Here is a 19437-nt window from a genome sequence, read left to right on the forward strand (position 1 = left end):
TCAGTACCTGTATCTGTTCCAGTGACGCGCAGAATTTGGAGGATGAAATTTTTATAAGGGGGGGAGGTTGTAACACCCCGTCCCAAATCGCATCGGAATCCGTGCACGTTGACCGAGGTTGACCGTTGAATGATCGGGTCAAAAGTTGACTTTTTGTCCCAGTTGGAATTTCTAGTTGACCAGGGTACGGTGGCAAAGTGCATGATGCCCCGAGTTCGTAGACTAGTAGCACGTCGAAAACGGAGCTACGGTTTGAAAGTTATGGGCAAAACAAGTTGAGGTGTAAACAGTCCAAAAGGTACCGGGAGTTGACTTTTTCTTGTGGTGTAATTTTTTTTTGACTCTTGTATGGTTGTAAAGTACTCGTCGATACGAGTTCATAGACTAGCGGCACGCTTAAATCGAACATTTGGTTAAAAAGTTATGGACGTTTGAAATTCGCCGGATACCGTAATTTTTTATTGTATCTGGCTTAAGTGCACAGTGACGCCACATGTCATCACCTGATTGGTCCACATGGAATGAACAGTGTCACACGGTGGCTTTTATTTGACAAAAATCTCGGGGAAGAGAAAGAAAGAGAGAGAGGAGAGAGAGAGAGAGAGAGAGAGAGACCGATCGGCCGCCGGAATTTTTAAATATTCCGGCCGATTCACCTTACACGCGCCGGCCAGACAGAATCCTCTCCCCATTTCCTGCAAAACTCCAAAGTTTCACGGCCGTTGGCCACCGGACGTGCCCGGATCGAGGCGGCGAAGATCGGCAGCGATTTTTCCCTCCACCGTCGATTGACCCCTTTCCGGCCATTTTCAGGCCACACGCGCCAGCCACCCTCACCACCTCCTCAAGTCCGGCCTACCCACCAAATTTCACGGCCACCGGACCTCCAACGCGCCGAGATCGGAGCTTTTTCCTGCGAAGGGCCGAAATTCTTCAAACCCCGATTTCTCCGCCGTCCGGCCTCCGTTTGCCTCACCGCTGGTCCCGTTGGATTCCACTCCCCTCGATCTACAAATCTGCAAAAATCTCAGCCAACGGCCACCGCCGGCGACGATTGCCAGTGATCGCGGCGGCTCACCGGAAGTTACTGTTCCGGCGAGTACCCAGTCTCACCGCCGATCCCTCCCGACTGTGTTCGACCTCTTGAACCCGAATCCAGCATCCGTTTTCGCCAATTCGTGAAGGTTTGGGAGAATTGAGGAGTCGAACCCCGAAAGCTTTCAGTCGAAGACCGAATCTGTGATCCTCATCACTCGAGCTTTGATTCGGTATATAACTCGTAACTTTTAGTTGTCGTTGTGTTCGCTCCCCGGGTACCCATTTGGGAATTATCCGAATAAAATATTAATATATTTGGTTGGTATACTGTGGATGTTTTAGGTGCGCATACGAGTAGTGGAGTTGATCCTGCGGAGGATCTTAGCTGATTTACGTGCTTAAGGTGAGTGACCCACCTTCAAAAAAAAATATTTTGGGCAATTAATTATGTTTAATTGGTATTTAAATTATGCTCATGTGGTACAATTTAGTTATGGTTTTACTGTGATTTAATTTATTTATTATGCATGAGCAAAGTATATTTCGGTAATAATCGTACGTGGTTTTAAGTATTATTTTCGGGCATAATTGGGTTAAATATTTTATGAAAATATTTGTTTAAATTTTATAAATTATGCCCGCGGTATATTTTTATTGTTGAACCTCGTACTTCGAGAAAAATTATGGTTTTATTTGTTATCGATGTTTCGTACCGATTTGTTAAATAAAAATATGTGGGATGGTAAGTATAAAAATTTAATATATTTCCCACGGTAATTTTGGAAAACGGTACGGTTGGTTAATAATAATTATTTTAGACGCACTCATACAGTATTGGTGTTATGGTGTATGAACACGTGGTAGCGCGCAAATATTATGTGGTTTAGCGCGCAAGTATTATTTCTCCCGTAGTTGCCATTGGACTGTAGGCAGGCAAGTTTGTTATTGGCCACAGCCGCCCCCCTCCTTGGCTGGAATGATGGTTTCAGCAGCGGTATTGTCGGGATGCCGAAGTGCCGTTTGCAAGTTTCTCTCTTTAACCTCCTCGCCAGTCGGTGCTCGGGACGCTGGGTATCGGAGGACATCACTGGTATATGGTGTGGTGCGTCAAGTGTAATTTTCAAATAAAGTTTCAAACCCCAAAGGTGTTCAAAAATTATTTATTATAATTTATTACATTTTAATTATATATTGGGGTATTCATTTATTTATTGTTTATCAAACGTTTGATCCCTTGGTTGTCGGGAAGTACGTATATCAAGTTTTGTGAAATTGTTTTAAAAAGGGAACATTTCCAACAGAGTGATTGGTGAGAGTTTTGAGGGAAATTATTATTTCCAACAGTTATTATTATTTATTTATTGATTGTTGGTATTTATTCAATTTCCTATTGTATTATTATTATTATTATTATTATCATTAAAAGTGTTCAGTAGTTAGGGTCACTCATTGAGATGATTAGCATCTCACGTTTTTAAGTTCCGTTCCCTTAGGTGCAAGAGGTGGTAGACGTTCTTCCGGAGTGAACCAATTTTCCACTGCTATCGTGTTTCGAGAAGTACCTTTGTACTCATTCATTTCAGTGTATTATTTCTTTCATCTTTGTTGTATTTCTGTTGACTAGCACTTCATAAAGCTCTGTTTACTATTTGGATACTTATGTTTTATTTATGCACTGGGCTGCTGTTATTGTTGTGAAGTGCTGTAATTTGTGGAACAACTTGTAGTTTTGCGGGAGGAATAAGGGGGTGATATTAGAAATGTGTTTTCAGTGCATGTAATTTTTGGTAAGTCCTACCCTTAGGGGAGGTGCTGCCGGATTTTCCGTTGGAAGGTTCGATGGTAATTCCCTGGAATCAGGGTTTGTCTAGGATTTCGGGAAAGAATTCTGGATGGGTTCTGACATATAACACTAGAAAGTATTAATTATAGTAGTTCATAAAAGACTATTAATTATTGAATTGTTTTTCCTGTATTGGTAAGCAACCCATAGCCAAGATCTGGGGCAGTTAAATTGGTTGACCCGTCAAAGGTAGTTTTCTTGCTCTGCCCGGCCATAGTGTTTCATTGAAATTGCTTTTGAGTGGTAATATTCAGAATAAATGTTAAATTAATATAATTTAAATATTATTAAAAATAAATGTTTTTAAAAGCTTTATTAAACATTGGAAAATTTTTTAAAATAAAATTTTTCTTAAAAAATATATATATAATTAATTAATAGTCATAAAAAATTTTAATATACTTTATTATTAAAAAATAATTTTAAAATTTATTATAAATTTTATATATTTAAATTTAAATAATGTCAATTTTTATACACAATTCACACTTACTATCAAATATGCTTTTAGAACCAATTGTATTTTTGATAAAGATTCCTAGTTTATAAAAGTTAGTTATATTGAATATCATTAAATGTTAAAAATTGTGGTCAGATTTGACCAAATTAAACAAGAGCGCTACTATTTTCATTCTTCTCATTTCTATTATAAATTTCTCTTTTCCTCTCCTTCATTAATTTATTCTCTGTTTTTTTCTGCATTATCTTAATTTGTGTATGCTTTTGTTTTTTTTCCTGCTACTGCAAGTGACTATGGGCTTCTAGGTTTTTCTCTTCTTCTAGATAAGTACAAGGCTATACTAATGATTTGACCCTATTTACAACATGAATTTAACCAGTTAACAACCATGTATAATGATTATGAGAATATAAATACATATATATATATATATATATATATATATATTTATATTTATATTTATATATATGTCAAAAGACTAGAAGAAGTGTGATTTGATCAAAAGGAAACTACAAAGATATTAAAGAGACCCATTAACATTTTTTGCCATTAAACTTTTTTGAAACAAATTAAATTTATTAAGGAAGCCAGTCACTTTTTAGATCATAACTACCAAGATAAGTATTTTGTAAAACCGAAATCTCTTTTTGTTTTTCTTCAATCTTTGTATATATATATATATATATATATGTTTGTTTTTTTAACATTTGAAAATATTTAATTACATATATTTTATTTGAATTTAATTATGTTTTAAAAAATTTTGTTGATAGAATAGATACATATCATCTATTAGAGATTGGCAATTTACGATTTGGATTGAAAAATAAATATAAACAAATTTGAAAAAAACCACGCAAAAGATTTTAATTCATATATTTATACTGTACCTTGTTGCCTTCACAAATCATTAAATGCTGCAAACTAGACTTTTGCTTGCTGATGCAGCATAGGCTCCCCACAACATAATATAAAATTTGAATTCTGCACCTATTATGCTGAAAGTACTATGGTCTTTGTTTGGCTTTCCAAGTATAATATGGTTTAATATGAAGTACCACTAATTGCTATATTATATTAATTAGCCCACACTGTTGGTTTTGTTCCCTAGTTCTATGCTAATGATTAACTATGCAAACTTAAATGGATCGAGCGTGTAAGCTTTAAAAGATTCGTTCATCAAATTGTCCGACATTCTATAGTTTTCCAACCAAAAAGCCTCATTTGATTTTGCTTTTAATTTCTATATAAATTCCTGACCTCACATTATATATAAGGAACAATCATGAAACTCAGAGAGATGGAAAGAGACTGCAAATTAATTGGTTGGTCAATGGTGCGGTCATCTTCTCTCCTTTTCCTTTTCGAATTAGTGGCTTATAGTTTATATATTTGTATCCACATAAATATTCATCAAAATTAGAGACCTCCACAATGAAAAAGTTCCACTTATATAATTAAGGCCTTTTTCCATACGTCTTAAGCTTTAAATATGAAGGGGTCCGTTTTAACAATTTAAAGTTCATGGTAAGCATGATAGGCCTTTTTCCATACGTCTTAAGCTTTAAATATGAAGGGGTCCGTTTTAGTACTAGTCAATCCCAGGTCCATTATGTGGAGATGTAAGCAAATCATACAGAGGTTCGCAAGCAAAAAAAATATAGAAAAAGTCTGCTTTATTTCTTGTTCTTTCTTTTCCAATTAAAAATACGACATAAGGTGGGTTGCATTCAAATGATTTTGTCCAGCACGAACTTTAATCTGTGCGTGCTAGCTTATTATTGAGAAACTGAGAGGCAAAGACAAAACCATCTGTCAGTAAAGGCAGTTTTTCAACTTGTATAATTTTCAATCTTAATCCCACTAAGGCTTTGTTGATGATGTTTCATTTTGTGGATTACTCCGTATATAATAGCAAAATCCGAGCTGCTATTTTTCTTGCATTTTGTCATTAGTTTAATTTTTTTTTTCGTAAAAGCATTTTATTATTAGTTTGAGCAAATCATATGTATTTATTTATTATAAAACTTTCTAATTAAGGAAACCGCGTATACCATTTTTTTGAAGCTATTTGCTAACTTTTAATTTATCGATGATAGTGTATAATGATGTAAAAGTGGAAGAAGGATAATCAGTATGGATCTTATAAAGAAAGATTTATATATGGATTTGAGATTAGGAATTAAAGTTGTGTCACATGCAACCTGAGAACTACTAGCTAGCTTGGGTACTCTTTAGTCAAATTATTATAAGCTACGTTAGTTTAACTAAAAAATTTCATCAGTAAATATGCAAAATAATTTATATGTTTTTTAGTAGCAAAGATGCTTGATAGATGAAGATCTTCTAATCCTACTTTTTTGTCCAACTAATTATAAAATCTCATTTCACATCAATGGTGAACAATAAAAGAGATATGAAAAAGAGACAAAAAATCTGAATCCATGCAATATATGATACTAATTTTTTTTTTATCATTACAATTAATTTTTAATTTAAAGTGATTGAAAAAAGTATTACATCTCGGATTCATGATCTTATTAGTATGTGAGAGACATGTCAATTGAGCTAACCTCGCCTCACTTAACGATATGGTACTAATTAAATATACTTTTGGACAGCAAATTAACAAATTTGCATGTAGATGCCGCCCAATTAATGTCATGATATAACAAATTGACAATGGCAGGCTGTCGGTATAAGAAGACCAGGGCCAGAAGGGATCCTTAGTTTACTATAGATGCCACCCAATTAATGATCATACCTAGGACCATTAAATGTCAAGTGGCTAAAGAATTAATATAAATAAATTAGGCATCCTTAATTAATTAGTAGGTATACCTTCAATTAATTTTCTTTTTTTTTAGCCTTTTCTTGGAAAGTATCTTTAATTAAGCCCTTCATTTATATCTATAGTGAAGTGGCTGCAGGGTATAATATAAATGTGCCAGCTTTTAGGAGGCCAACGTTGGCTTCCCGGGCCAACCATAATGCACTGAATTTCCACTTTCTTGTCTATTTATAAAATGCTACTACTTTTGAACACTTCGAAGGTGCCTTACCATTTGAAGGGTATATAGTATATACCCTTGACTTTCAATATTATTTTTTCTTATGTGTGTGTATATATATATATAAATTAATATCCACATGCTGGATACTCAAAACTTTATATGCAATCTGGAATTTAGTAATTAGTCAATGAGTTCTACTCATAAACTTATGAGTCATAAATAAATTTTTTATTTATTAAAATTCAATTTAATGGTTGTAACAGTATTTTTTTTATGCATGCTTAATGGTTGTAACGATTATTATTTTAATTGCTTGTTAATTGGTTTTTTATTTAGGAATTACGAATTTTGTTTAACGGTCAATTGAATTACAAGAATATAATAATGAACATATGAAATGTTTTAAAAAGCATATTAATTCTCTTCCTTTGGTTGGAACCTATAAATTGCTTAATCCACTTTTACTGTGATATAGTTAGAACTGAGACAGAGCGTAAGTAGAGTAGGAAAGAAGTTTTGTAACTATTTTCTCATATCCTTTTGAAAGTTTCTTAGAGGTTTTTAGGGGTTTCGAAGTGTTGGAGTTTTGGTAATTTCAAGTTCGGTCAAGAGAAGCTCGAAGATGTAAGATAATTCAAAATTTCTATTAATCTGTTGTATCTTAGAAAATAAATATATCTAAATTTACCAGCATCAATGAAGGACGAATCTGTCTTAAAAACATGTGTAGAAACATAGACCTATGATCCTAAATTAAAATCCTACATCATTTTACTAGCTTTCTGTATATTATGTATTGTTGTTATGCTCTCCATATTTGCTACTATTATATTTTATATATATATTTTTTTATATAATTTTTCTAGCAAAAACTGAACAAGCTCTAACCAGGCTGGGTAGCTGCAAATTACTTCTACTGTGTAACTACTATTTGGAGGCTCACCCTATCTGTAGTCCCTATGAATATATATATATATATATATATATATATATATGTATAATTAAGTGAATCCAAGTCCATGACAAAATGCACGTTAATTAACAAAAGATTTATAATTTCATTTTTAGTAAAAAGAAGAATAAAAAAATAGAAAAAAGTACTCATAATGCATTTTTATATATAGGTTGCAAAGAGATTCTATTAGATCGTGCATATATGTATAAAATATATATCCACTCAAAAAAAGATCGTGTATATATATATATGGGTAGGTAAATTGATGTCTGTCTGACTATCAAATTATGGTTTCAACCATATCATTTCTTTAATGATGACGTTAAATTTCTAATGAATTTAACAAATTATTTGCGGTGCTAGCAGTGGCCTCTCAGTCAATTAGCATAAATAAATATAAGAAACCAGCTTATCTAGATTAAATTAATATATAAATATATATATATATATATATATATGCAATTATCGTATAGAACATTTAATCACAAAAATAATGAAAGTTAATTTGAGGCGTAGAGAAACTAGTAGAGAGTATTTTAGAGGCAAAAAATGCATTGGCAGCTTCTGTATAGTCAACTCCATCCCAGCTTACAAAATTTGATCCTTCACTGCACACCTTGAAACCCTCTTGGCCGCATGTAATATTGGGATTGAAGTTGTATGGAGGTCCTCCATTGCCACAACAAGCCATTAATGGGTTCTCAAAACCATAGGATGCAGAATTTGCAATGAGTTGGTATTTGATGGAGTATAGATCAACATATATAACGGTCGCATTCTTCATCCCATATCTCAGTTCTGAGCATAAAGCGTATAATTGTTCATTGAATTATTTGGCAGCATTATTCAGAGACTCAACGCATCCATTTTCGTCAGTGTCGCCACCAATATCTCTTTCGGTGGTAGCAAGCTTTTGAGGCAGAGACTCAAAGTCTAATTAAGATTATAAATATTTTATTCATCAGAGAAAATTTAAATAAAATTTTCAAACACATACGAATATAAATATATATTTATATATAAGTATAAAATAAAAAATTACCCAAACAGCACTTTTGATTTCCGCAATAAAGGATGGGATCTTATCGATAACTTGTGCATATGGCAGATAAGTGAATGAACCAGCTAGATCATTTTGTCCGATGTCCATGGTGTAGAGTGCATTCTTGAATTCCTCATCGTTAATCAAATCTTTAAAACCTATTTATATACATAAATATGTGCATATATGCACCAATTAAAATTCTATGTGATGGAATAATAAATATCAACGTATATATGGATAACTGAAATGGATAGAAAATTGATTTGTTAATAAAATTTACATGCCTTTTGATACCAGCTCAAGGGAACGGGCTCGGAATTGAAGGAACTGAAGGATTTGAACGCCCAAACTAAATGGTTTATATCTAGGTAGGGTACATGAACCGCTAATTGCAAAATTGGCCCGATTTGTGAAATTCGGCCCCAATGATTCTAGGTATGGGGTTAAATAAGGGGAATTTGGCCCAATGCCCCCATAGGGATGAGTTTCACGATTTTTACCCCTTCATTTGCTTTTTTTTTTTTTTTTTTCTACCATTTCAATTTTTAATAATCCCAAAATACCCTTATATCCAAATTAAATATTTTTACTTTTATTTTATTTTATGTTATTTCTTTCTTTTCTTTCACCCGACTGTTCTCTTCTCCTTCATCACGCTTCCCTAAAGCTGGCTCATCTCTTCTCATTCATCCATCAAGCTTTATTCACCACGTTGCCGTTTTGCCAAACAACCCCGTTTCGTCTCTCCGGTCACCAAACTTCCATACAAAGAAAGAAATTGATGGTTTGGAATTCGAAATTAGGCTATTGTGAAGAAGGAGGACGTGGATTTGTATACGAAGCTCAAGGGTGGTACTATATGGCGGAAGCAGATGCGTAAGCTTGCTGTTTCACTTGCCCTCTCTGATAAAATGCCTGGTCTGTTTGCTTCATTTTTCCTTTGACTTTTCGATTTAAGTGGTTTCAAGGGTTTATTTAAAACATTTGTGGGGTGTTTTTTTTTTTTTTTTTTTTTTTTTTTTTTTTTTTTCTGATTGCTTTTAGGATAAGTTGGAATCAAAATTAAGGTTATGTTTTTTTGTTTTTGCTATTTCTATAATTTTTTTCCTTATGCTTTTGTAATTTTTGTTTTAGGTAGTGTTCGGTGTGCGATTTGACGGTCTGATAATGGAAATCGGCAAGGATTCAGGAATGGAGGACGGGGATTTTGTGGTGGAGACTTGCATTACACATACTCTACCCCCGGCATTGACGCTTGAGAAGGGATTAGAGAGTATCAAAGATGCTATGGGGAAGTTGAAGCTGAATCCTCCTTCTACCTCCAATGGGTTCTTTCGGTTTCAGGTACTGGAAAATTCCGTATGTGATTTTCATTTCACATACTATGTTGTTTCACTTTGCTGTTTTGATACTATGTCGTTTTGTTTGGTTTTCATTTCATATGTGATTCTGTGAGGATTTCTAAAGGTCGCTGTGCCTTCCAGTGCGAAAGCTTTGGATTGATTTGCCTGTCAGTCAGAGTCTTGCGAGGTTTTCCCTCTGTTTTTATGTCGAAGGAAACAGAAAATCGTGATTGTATGTGAATGAAACTGTTGGAGTTTTTGGAATTGGGTCTGCTATTCACTTTACACGGAGTTCTTCTTCTATCTCAGGAGAGAATACAACGAGCAAAAGGTTTAGATTCTCGTATATCTTATTTCTCCCTCATCAAAAGCATCTCCTATGATGATTTTTTGGTTTTTGTTGTTTGTTGTCTGTTGTTCATTATATATATATATATATATATATATATGTAAAAGTAATTTTAACTTTATTAGGACAAGAGTTCCTTTTTTTCTATTGAGCTTGATGGCTGAACTGGTTAAAGTTGGGGGTTTGTAATACGGTTCCCCAACTCAATAAAAGAAAATGTTGCCCTTTGAATAATTAGTCTGAAAGATGGATGTTTCAAACTTCTATTTGGAGGGTCATGGACAATTTTGGAGCTATTGAGACTTACGGCTTACCCTATTCCATTGACATCCAGGTGCAGGAGGTTATGTAATCATTTTTTTAAGTGGCTTTAGGCTAACGAACGGAATATGTGTTGAATAAGAACCCAAGATTTGTTAGTTATTTTGTTGAAAGGTCTATTTAGAAAATGACAAGGCAGAAATGAAATTGAATATTAACATGAACTCTTCATTGGCAATTATGTAAGGAATGTTTCAACATATATGCTAAAGGCTCTAAAAAATTTTATGAAATTTAGAATAATTTTGTCCATTTATTGGAAATTTGTGGTTGGTATGAAAAATTGACTGATTAATGATGGTTAGTTGCTTATGGTTATGCATCTAATTATGATGCAAAATCTGTTGCCTTTAAGGTTCCTGCGTGTTTGATAGTTTGCATTTGGTATTGCAAATATGATGCATACTGTAGTGACAATTTTTTTATCTGCATTTAGGTGTACGTTGTTTTGCATGGATACTTGGGTCTTTTAGATTTGTATGAATCTTTTCCTTGACAGCTCTAAAAATGGTAGCTAGATGCTATTAAATTTAAGTAATGTTTGTGGTTTCTCCATAGATAGAACAAATGAGCTCTTGCAAAACAAGGGTAAAACTTCGACTGTTCATTAGTCACGGTTTTGCATGTGATAGTTATTTAATTTATTGCTTTACGTAGTTGCATGTGATACTTATTTAATGTATGTCTTTCCTGTACTTAGTTGCCTGGTGCCATTGCTTATCTTTTTATTACCGTAGTTGTGTTGTGTAATGGTATGCTTTTTCTTATTCTTCTACTGTTTGTTATTTATTTATTTTTATTAATTTTTGGTTATTGGCATTCCAAAGCATTGTTGAATGTTGATCATGTTGATGTTTTGTTTGATTTGTTGCATCTGTGATGTGTAGTTTTTTCTCTGCTACATGTTTTGTACTTGTTAGATTACTGGTGGATGAATTTGATGCTGCACTTTGGAAGGTTGGCAAAGGTTGAACCTTTATACTTCTTTATGGATACTCAAGGTATTTAATTATTTTCTTTGAAACTTGTATGCTAAATACTGTAACTAACAGCAGATATTTCGTTTGATTTCATCCAGATATCAAATCGGTCTCCGTTTTAGTGGAGGTGCCCTGTATGCTTTTAATGCTGTCACTAAAGTTTGGCATTATACCAATTGTGGTGCCAATTGGTGTTCGAGATTTTGACATTGATGGGGAACATTGGGTCAATTCGGGATTGATACCAACAGAGGCTTTTGTAGGAGATGTAATATTCTCTAGTTTTTATTCATAAAACACTTGTACAATTTCCTCTTACTAATTCAGATTTTGTTTTTAGTTTTTGTACATGATTCTCGTGTCAATATGATGTGTAAGGATCCAATTTCATTATTAAATTCTCCATATTATTTGATATGTGGAAAAGCAATAAATAAGAAGGATGATAATTTAAATGGATGGTAATTGAGTTCTCAAATATTGGCTCTCTAGTTTCTGACCATTACAACTTGTTTGAATGGTATGCATTGAAATGTAGTTAGTTTTAGATTGTAAAATGTGATTCCCAGCTTGCAAGCTTCTTCCAATCACTTTTACATGAACGGCTCCATGGTAGTATGTCCAAACGAGAGTTGTTAGGAGGGAATTAATTGTGCACTTGTGGAAACTATTTAAATATATGGATATGAAAGTGTAAAATAAATGTAACAGTTTTCCATTTCTTATCTACCCTCATTTCTCATTAACTATCGAATAAAGTGGAAAATATTAAAACAATTTTTTTTACCATCTCTCATTTCTCATCTACCCTCATTAACTTCTATCCCTCTCTCTTACTCTCCTTGCTACCACATTAAATGAATCCTGTGTGTCTTCCTCTCTCTTTCTCTTTTGTTGGTTACGTACCTTTTAGCCTTTCAGTTCAGTTCACTCTCCCTGCATACCCCCAACCTTTTGTGATAACAACAAGACTGAAAATCTTCATTGTGGAGCCCATACACTTCAAAAGGGTGTAATTAAATTGTACGTTTCTGCGGATCAGAGTTAAAGATTTTTTGGTATGTGTATATATATACATATATATATATATATGTGTGTGTGTGTGTGTACAGATATTTATACATTTTCCCCTTATATTGGATTCATTGTTTGTCACGTTTTGACATGATATATAAGTGCAAGTTCTATGTTGGTGCTATTTTATGTAAAACAATCCATAAATGGTTCGGAAATTTCCATTTGAAAATTTCAACCTTTGTTTGTTACATACGGTCCATCAGTAATTATGAAACACTTGCTTGTTGGAAAATTTAATGGCGGTTCCATCGGAATATTTAATTTTTCCATTTTCTAAAAGCAAACCGATTGGACAATCGAATTTATCCACTTCTCTAATGTTATTGTAAACGAATGACATGCTAAATGTAACTATATTTATGATGTTTAACAAAATAATCCACAGAACACCACATTGTCAACATTGCATCCATTCAAGCTAACGTTATGTTATGATTTAGCACATGTGCCACAGATTTGACATCTTAATCTACTTGATCCACTATGTCTATCAAGAGTAGCTATTCTACTAGGTGTTAATATGCAACATTTAAACAGCATTTGTACTCATTTACATAAAATGCAGTTGTATTTTATCTTTACTCATTTACTGAAAATGCATTTGTTTTTGTATTTAAAATGCTATTCTACTCATTTGCATTTAAAATGCTATTCCACTAGGCGTTAATAACATAATTGTTGGCTTATTTTCTGTACTTATTTACTGAAAATGCATTTGTATTTTTTCATTACTTTTGCTTCAGGATTATTGTTAAACCTTCCAGCAAAGATTCTACGATTGTAATTATTTTTAGTCATATGACCTCACGAATTACCACAAGCTTGTGACAAGTAGATACTTAGTATGTTTTGAATTGGTAAACCCTTTGCGCTCAATGTCACAAATTTCAATTTTACTGTTCTATGATGGAATATGGAGTGTATGTTCTGAAGGTACCTGGAGCTACCAACGTCAAAGAACGAAGATTATACGTATCAAAAGGAATTGTACGTTGGCAGAACTTGAAGATGTTGTCTACAACGCTCTCAACTTAGATTCTACACAACATCAATTAATCTTCAAGTTCATATACCATGTGTGTTTGTCATGTGAGCCGTACGTTGTGGAAAATAATGAAGACCTACAAAGTTTTATAGAAGAGTATAGTTCACACAGACCTCAAGACAGATCTCCACTTATTGTTGATGTGTTATCCAGGGTTCCACAGAGTATTAATACTGCTGGATGTGTTGTGAATAGGATACATACAAGTTCAGGATTTATGACTATTGCCCCACTATCTGCAGTTCCCAAGACAGCTACTTGTACCTCTGATGCTGACATGCAGTCCCCAGCGACCGAACTTCATGTGCCGGAAACTCAACCTGGATTCTCTGAAAATCAAATTTGTGAAAACAATGTGCAATCTATGGAACATGATCATGATAATGAGCGCTTCGACATTAATGATATGAATGAATATCGTGGACATGATTATGATCAAGATGAACAATTTGAGGTAGAGGTCAACACTGATAGGAGTGAAGATGGGTTACGAGATATTTGTTGGACCCAACATTCGGGACTTTCAGCTGGTGATAGTCGACATGGTGAGTCTCCTTATGGTAGTAGTCCAATTGATAATGTGAATGATGATGTGCTTGCCTCTCCTTGTACCGAAAACCATTTGGACATTCGATAGGATTCTACCGCAACCATGGCTGAACTTAGGGTTAACCATCGCTTCTCATCCGTCAATGCCCATGAAATCATTCGAATTAACCAACACTTTGCAAGTAAGAATGCGCTACAGAAGCAGATTAGTCTTTATGCACTAAGGAGAAATTTTGGATTCAAGGTCAAGAAGTCAAATAGAGTCCAATATGAGGTTCTATGTGCAAACGACAGTTGCATGTGGCGAATGCGTGCTACCAAACTACATGGTGATAATACAGAGGCCTTCATGATTAGGGCCTTCAAGGATGAGCATATTTGCTCTTTAAATATCATGAAAAGGGATCATCGTCAAGCAACAAGTTCAGTTATCGGAGAGATCATCCAGCCAACGTTTGGTGGGATTTCAAGGCAATACAAACCTCAAGATATCGTGCATGACATTCGCTCTAATTACGGAGTAAACATAAGCTACAACAAAGCATGGGCCGCTAAGGAAGTTGCACTATCAGGTTTGTGGGGCACGCTAGAAGATTCATATGCAAAACTTCCTTTATGGAGTCACGTTTTAAAGAGCAAAAATCCTGGCATGTTTACTCGAATTGAAATTGACGATCAAAATAGATTTTTATATTTTTTCATGGCACTTGGAGCTAGCATTAGAGGGTTTCAGCATATACGGAGAGTCGTAGCTGTCGATAGAACTACACTGAAGAATAGATATAGAAGTTTGTTATATATTGCATCATGTTTGGATGGGAACAATCAAATTTATCCACTTGCTTATGGAATAGGCCTTAGGGAGACGGATGCGGCTTACACGTGGTTTTTTGAAAGCTTTAAAGAAGCGTTTGGAGATGATTCGAATATAGCTTTTATATCAAATAGACACAAGAGCATTGCAAAAGCAATATGTACAGTTTTCCCTAATAATCACCATAGCTACTGCACATATCATCTTGGTACAAATTTACGTGCTAAGAAGTTTAAAGGTAATGTTAATGCGATTATATCAACTTTTAATGATGCAGCTAGAGCATATATTGTTGAGGATTTTGATAAGGCCATGCAGCTTTTAGAAGGGGTTAGTATTGAAGCTGTACAATATCTCAAGGATGTAAGTCCTTCAAAATGGGCTAGATCACATTTTCTGGGCAATAGATACAACATAATGACAACTAACATTGCAGAGAGCATGAACTCTGTGCTTATTGATGCTAGGGATAAACCAGTTTTGCCATTACTAGATCACATTCGTGATGTCTTGCAAAGGTGGTGGTATGAACGTTGAACTAACGCAGCTGCAATGCAAACTCCTATTAGTAATTGGTTGGAAAAAATCATGCAGGAGCGCTCAAATAATGGCAGAGGCTTACGTGTTATGCAATGAACTTATATGAGTTTCAAGTTGTTGGCCATGGCATGTTCGTTGGAGTTGTTAACTTAGAAAATAAGACGTGCTCATGCAAGGAATTTGACATTGATGGATTTCCTTGTGTCCATGCAATTGCAGCATGTAAGCATCGACATATTTCTCCATATTTCCTTTTCTCGGCGCATTACTCAGTTGACTCACTCCGTGATGCACATTCGGAAACCATATATCCACTTGGAGATAAATGTCAGTGGCATGCTCCAGATGATGTCATAAACCAGGTTGTACTTCCACCTTAAATTGGCAAACAGTCAGGAAGACCGAGAAAGAAGAGGATTCAATCTCAAGGAGAGGAGCGTCATCAATATAGATGCGGGAGGTGCAAACAGGTTGGTCACAGTAGCCGATCATGCTCCACCGCCGTACCTCTTGATAGCACTACCAACCAACACCACCATTGAACTGAAGGCCCATCAATTGCGCGATGCTATATTCAGACAATGGGGCCATGTTATACGGTATGCGTGTGTATGCAATGTAGTCAGGAATGCAATTAGTTGCTCAACCGCGTAACATGTGTTTTGGCATAATAGACATTGGTTTTATGTGTTCTTTTGTTGTCAAATTCATCTGTCGTATTGTTTTGATAACATATCATTCCGTGTTCATTTTTTGGTTCAGTTGTTTGTATGTTTCTTACTATTGCATGGATGATATTACTGCCCAATGGTAATGACCGATGCATCGTCGGTAATTGACATTTGTACACCGTCGTAAAAGAATCACCACAATTCCATCCGACAACTTCAATCATGTGTGTTCCAACCAATAACATGCTAAATGTAGCATTATTAATGATATATTCTGATAAAGTAAGTGATCAAACGGCATTAAAAAATGACAACGTTCAATTTGTTTTTGTTTAAAAAATTACTGTAGGTTTCATTAGTAATTACCGAAACCCCTATGGTAATCACATTTTATCAATTTTTTGGGCCCCACAAGTCCCTTTACGTGTGTTAAATGCAAAACCATGCAAAATATGGATTCTAAAATTATACTAAGGAGAGAAAATCCCAAAATTACTTAAAAAATTCTCAAATTGGCCAAAAAAATACGATGACTATAGACCTTCGGTAGTTCCCGATGAAACTTTCGGTAACCAACATATACCCTCTGGAAAAATTACCGAAGGTTTCATCGGGAATTACCGAAACCCCTATGGTAATCATATTTTACCAATTTTTTGGGCCCCACAAGTCCCCTTACGTGTGTTAAATGAAAAACCATGCAAAATATGGATTCTAAAATTATCCTAAGGAGGGAAAACCCCAAAATCTCTGAAAAAGTTCTCAAATTAGCCAAAAATTACGATGATTGTAGACCTTCGGTAATTCCCAATGAAACCTTCGGTAACCAACATAAACCCTTTGGAAAAATTACCGTAGGTGTCATCGGTAATTATCGAAACCCCAGTGGTAATCACATTTTACCAATGTTATGGCCCCCACAAGTCCTATAATGTGTGTTAAATGCAAAAATATGGATTCTAAAATTATCCTAAGGAGAGAAAATCCCAAAATTGCTTAAAAATTTCTCAAATTGGCCAAAAAAGTACGATGACTGTAGACCTTCGGTAATTCCCGATGAAACCTTCGGTAACCAACATATACCCTTTGGAAAATTTACCAAAAGTATCATCGGGAATTACCGAAACCCCTATGGTAATCATATTTACCAATTTTGTGGGCCCCACAAGTCCACTTACGTGTTTTAAATGAAAAACCATGCAAAATATGGATTCTAAAATTATCCTAAGGAGTAAAAATCCCAAAATTGCTTAAAAATTTCTCAAATTGGCCAAAAAAATACGATGACTGTAGACCTTCAGTAATTCTTAATGAAACCTTCGGTAACTTTTCCAGAGGGTATATGTTGGTTACCGACGGTTTCATCGGAAATTACCGAATGTCTACAGTCATCGTAATTTTTTGGCCAATTTGAGAACTTTTTCAGAGATTTTGGGTTTTCCCTCCTTAGGATAATTTTAGAATCCATATTTTGCATGCTTTTGCATTTAACACACATTATGGGACTTGTGGGGGCCATAACATTGGTAAAATGTGATTACCACTGGGGTTTCAGTAATTACCGATGACACCTACGGTAATTTTTCCAAATGGTATATGTTGGTTACCGAAGGTTTCATCGCGAATTACCGAAGGTCTACAGTCATCGTTTTTTTTTTTTTTTTGCCAGTTTGAGAAATTTGTCAGAGATTTTGGGGTTTTCCCTCTTTAGGATAATTTTAGAATCCATATTTTGCATGGTTTTTCATTTAACACACGTAAGGGGACTTGTGGGGCCCATAAAATTGGTAAAATGTGATTACCATAAGAGTTTCGGTAATTCCCAATGAAACCTTCGGTTATTTTTCCAAAGGGTATATGTTGGTTACCGAAGGTTTCATCGGGAATTACCGAAGGTCTACAGTCATCGTATTTTTTTGGCCAATTTGAGAAATTTTTAAACAATTGTGGGATTTTCTTTCCTTAGGATAATTTTAGAATCCATATTTTGCATGTTTTTGCATTTAACACACATTATGGGACTTGTGGGGACCATAACATTGGTACAATGTGATTAACTGAGGTTTCGGTAATTACCGATGACACTTACGGTAATTTTTCCAGAGGGTATATGTTGGTTACCAAAGGTTTCATCGGGAATTACCGAAGGTCTATAGTCATCGTAATTTTTTGACCAATTTGAGAACTTTTTCAGAGATTTTGGGGTTTTCCCTCCTTAGGATAATTTTAGAATCCATATTTTGCATGGTTTTTCATTTAACACACGTAAGGGGACTTGTGGGGCCCAAAAAATTGGTAAAATGTGATTACCATGGGGGTTTCAGTAATTCCCGATGAAACCTTCGGTAATTTTTCCAGAGGGTATATGTTGGTTACCGAAGGGTTCATCGGGAATTACCGAAGGTCTACAGTCATCTTATTTTTTTGGCCAATTTGAGAGCTTTTTAAGCAATTTTGGGATTTTCTCTCATTACGATCATTTGATAATCCATATGTTGCATGTTTTTTCATTTAACACACGTAGGGGGACTTGTGGGGCCCAAAAAATTGGTAAAATGTGATTACTATAGGGGTTTCAGTAATTACCGATGAAACCTACGGTAATTAAATATTTTTGCCAACTGGAGAACGTTTTCAGAACATTTGGGGTTTTGATGTTTGGGGGCATTGATGAATGTATAATTTGCATGTTGTTGCCGGAAACACCCCATTAGCTGAGTATTTGGAGAAAAAAAATGTTAATTCATATTACCGAAAGCGTTTCTGTAATTACCAATGGTGAATCGGGAATTATCGATGCACCATCGGTAATCATCTTTGCTTTAATTTTTATCACAACCGAGGGTCTTCTTTTCTCTTTTTTTTTTTTCAACGGTTATCATTACTAAAGATAGGTTCAGCATATTAAGATAATATTAGTATAGAGTATCATAATATTAAACATACGATCTACATTGAAAGTTTATTAAAGTACAAATCAACAGCATATTTTTTTCTAAAAAACATAATGTCTTGCGGGCCAAATGAAGGATTCTCCTCACTACTCTTGTATTCACTAAATTTCAAAGCGTAGACGCCACAATCACCCCTGTATAATAGTATTAATGATTAGCATTAATGAAAACCAACCATGTGTATTTCCACACGTAACCATAATAAAACAGCAGCAATAAAAGTTGTTTGAAATGACAACACATTCATACCCATTATCTTGGCGGGGTGCATCTTTGATCATGGTCATCGTGAATGGCTCTAAAATGGGAGGCACGTCCGGATTCTTCTCGTAATATCCCCCATCCCTCAATAGGTAAGGCAGCATATACGTAAGGCATTCCGCATTCTTCAACTCTTTATTCTGGACATATTTATTTCCCATATTTGGATCGTATAAAT

At 34.7% G+C, this 19437-nt stretch overlaps 1 pseudogene; it reads right to left on the minus strand.

Moving 5' to 3' along the window:
* Window positions 1–7788: 7788 nt before the first annotated feature.
* On the minus strand, window positions 7789–9288 carry LOC107426173 (GDSL esterase/lipase At1g09390-like; annotated as a pseudogene).
* Window positions 9289–19437: the final 10149 nt, after the last annotated feature.

Source organism: Ziziphus jujuba, chromosome 9, assembly GCF_031755915.1.
Source record: "Ziziphus jujuba cultivar Dongzao chromosome 9, ASM3175591v1".
NCBI classification, from domain to species: domain Eukaryota; kingdom Viridiplantae; phylum Streptophyta; class Magnoliopsida; order Rosales; family Rhamnaceae; genus Ziziphus; species Ziziphus jujuba.